Genomic DNA, 3,606 nt, shown 5'->3' with positions numbered 1-3,606 from the left:
AACCCAGGATAGAAAGACCATCCTGACTTGAGTTATGGGGCAAACCTACAGTACAACCAGCCATACCAAAACCGGTTTCCACAATAGCCGCGAGATTCAGGTACCTCTTTAGAAACCATGGTTAATAAATTGGCAGCTAATATGCTTGGTTTTCAACATAAAATTGAGGCGTCTATAAGAGAATTGACTATATCAATTGAGAAAATGAACTCACAAGGGAAGCTGCCGTCACAAACAGAACCTAATCCAACACAACACGCAATGCAGTGACGTTGCAAAGTGGAAAAGTACTGGAACCAAATCCTGGAAGAAATCTTGGCCAAGATTCTACCCAATAAAAGCATGAGAACGATGAACAGGTCTGAACGAAACCTCCATTGCCTAAAATTCAACCTTCATTTCCAGGATGATTGAACCAATGTCGGAAAGGTAAAGAGGACAAGGAGATCCTCGAAACATTCAGAAATGTTGAGATCAAAATACCACTATTGGATGCCATCAAAACAATTCTGCGATATGCCAAGTTCCTTAAAGAGCTCTATACCAACAAGAAAAAATTAACTGCTAATGAAAGGGTAAACGTTGGTGAGAATGTATTCGCAGTGTTGCAGTGTAAGATGCCAGCAAAATGTAAAGATAGGGACATGTTCACAATACCATGCAAAATAGGCCACTTAGGAATTAAAAAAGCTATGTGTGATTTAAGGGCCACCATAAATGTAATACCTTTTTTCTATTTATAAATCACTTAATGCGGGTTTTTTAACGAAAATAGGTGTTATCATTCCATTGGCAGATAGGTCTATTATGCATCTCAAAGGGGTCCTTGAGGACATATTAGTGAAAGTCAACAGGCTTATCTTTCCTCCAGACTTGTATGTGATAAAAATGAAAGAGGATAACGCTCCTGGGTCTTCAGACATCTTGTTGGGGTGACCTTTCCTTAGTACTACAAATAATAAGATTGACATGTGTAGGGGAACCCTCATAATGGAGTTTGACGGGGAGATCATGAAGTTTAATGTTTTCAATATTATTAGTCACCCAATTGAAATCTTGAACCTAAACCGTGTCGAGATAATTAACTCATTAGTAGAAGAAATCGTGTCATCGTATGGAGATAAATCTAAATGATGTTTGATAATTTTGAATCTGTTAATGAATTATTGGCTCCTATGGATACTAAACTTCTACCTTCTGCTGTGTAGGCACCAGATTGGAATTCAAACCACTTCCCTAGTATCTCAAATACATATTTTTGAGAATGATAAGACCATTTGATAAGCCATAAAAGTAGCATGTTTCAATCCCATTCTTGATGCGTTTTTGGATGATTTATTATAAAATTTAGTGAATTTGATGCTCCTAATCCTTTAATTTCATGTTTCCACACTTAAGAGAGCATAAGGGAGCAAAAAAAGTAGAAAACGGGTCAAAATCAAATAAAACGAGCTACTTTCAGGATCCACACGGCCTGGCCATTCCCACACGGGCTGAGCACACGCCCCTATAAGCCACACGGGTTGGCCACACTCCCATATGCCAGCTCGTGTCCATATACTCCCTGTTTCCCAAACATACAGAAAAAGCCAATTTTTAGGGTTTTTAAGCATTCTAAAGTCTATAAATACATACTATAAGAGGACCTAGGAGGGCACGCAGAGTAGAATAAAGAAATTACTCAAAGAATGCTGTCGGAATCAACTAAGAAGCAGGACCTCTTTCAAGATTGAAGATCTCCAGTCAAATTCTCTAGAAGTTTTTGGGTTTCTTTATGTTTTGTAGTTATCCTAGTTTTAAGATGTTTTCCTCCTAAAGTATGAACTAAATTCCTTAGAAACCTAGAGAAGATGAAACTTATGATGGATCTTGTTATTTAATTTTCTGAATTACATGATAAATACTTGATTTCTTGATCTTAATTATGTGTACTTATTCTATGTTTTAATGTTTTCAGGATATTAATTCATGAATGATGTGTTTAATTCAGTGGAGCAAAAGTCTCTGTTTAAGAGTAGATCTAGCATAATTGAGTGGAGTTGCATGCAATCCTAGAAATAAGACGACATAAATCTACCAGATTAGAGTCAAATCTAATAGAGGAATCCATAGATTGAGTTAATGTGACAATAGGGGTTTTAATTAGAAAGATATTTCAATTAATCAACCTAGAGTCAGCTATTTTTATTCTCGAAAGAGATATTAATATAATTTAGGGATTTCTACAGATCAAGGCAAGTGAATAAATCATTTAATTCAGATTCAGAATAATATGTGAAGTCTAGGTGGATTCTTTCCTGGGTATTGACTCTCTCATTGGTTTATTCAATTATTTTCTTACTTTATTCTCTGTTGAGTTCTTAACAATTAGTTTAGATAAATTTAGATTAAAAACAAACTTCTTCAATTTACTGGCTAGATAATAGAAAGATAGTAAGTACTAGTACTTTTAATCCTCATGGATACGATATTCCTGACTCATCATAGCTATACTATTATTCGATAGGTACGCTTGCCTTTGTCATGATTTTAGTTAGTTAAGTGAATCATCATCAAGTTTTTGGCATCGTTGTCGGGGATTAAGATATTAGGAACACTTGATTTTTATTACTTTAGCCATTTTTATTTTTATTGCATTGTTTTTGTTTACTAACTTTACTTTTATTTGTTTCTGGCAGGTTCCTTTAGTTTATGACTAGAAGAAACCCATCAAGACCTTTGGTATTCGACATCGAAATTGAAAGCACAGCTCGCAGAAACCATAGAGAAGCAAGGCAAAGTCAACATAATACAATGGAAGAGCAAGAGGACGTTATTATTACTAAGAAGATGGCTGATAACCATAATAATCAGCTACCTCCTATGGTTGTTGCAAATCCTGTAAATCTAAATCCTGCATCTCGTACTATGTATGATTATGCCAAGCCCAATTTAACTGGGGCTAATCCGAGTATTGTAAGGCCTGCTACTATTACTAATAACTTTGAACTGAAACTGAACACCATTTAGATGATTCAACAATTTGTTCAATTCGATGGCTTGCAGGATGAGGATCCAAATACTCATTTGGCCAACTTTCTGGAATTCGGTGACACTTTTAAGATTAATGGCGTTTCTGACAATGTCATTCACCTTCGGTTGTTTCCATTCTCATTAAGAAATAAAGCTAAATAGTGGTTGAACTCCCTACCACGAGGTTCTATCACTACATAGAAGCAAGTGACCGAAAAATTCTTATTAAAATTTTTTCCATCGGCTAAGATAGCCAAGCTAAGGAATGATATCTCTTCCTTCGTTCAAATGGATTTAAAGACTCTATATGATGCATGGGAGAGGTATAATGATTTATTGAGAATGTATCCTCACCATGGGTTACCTGTATGGTTACAGGTTCAAACTTTCTACAACGGTTTGAACCCCTCGACTAGGCAATTGATCGATGAGCCGCCGATAGGACTCTGAAGAATAAAACACCAGAAGCGGCTTATGAGTTTATAGAAGAGATGTCACTAAATAATTACCAGTGGAAAGTTATGAGAACGAAGCCGATGAAAGCAACCGGTGTTTTTAACGTTGATGCGGTCACCATGTTATTAAATCAGGTAG

At 36.0% G+C, this 3,606-nt stretch overlaps 1 non-coding gene across 1 annotated transcript; it reads right to left on the bottom strand.

Annotated features, from left to right (window-relative positions):
- Positions 1 to 3,267: 3,267 nt before the first annotated feature.
- On the bottom strand, positions 3,268 to 3,374 carry LOC128286068 (small nucleolar RNA R71). Its single transcript, XR_008276613.1, has one exon. It is a non-coding gene; the product is annotated as a small nucleolar RNA R71 (small nucleolar RNA).
- Positions 3,375 to 3,606: the final 232 nt, after the last annotated feature.

Source organism: Gossypium arboreum, chromosome 12 (assembly GCF_025698485.1).
Source record: "Gossypium arboreum isolate Shixiya-1 chromosome 12, ASM2569848v2, whole genome shotgun sequence".
Lineage (NCBI taxonomy): Eukaryota > Viridiplantae > Streptophyta > Magnoliopsida > Malvales > Malvaceae > Gossypium > Gossypium arboreum.
This window is presented reverse-complemented; position numbering and strand designations above follow the sequence as displayed.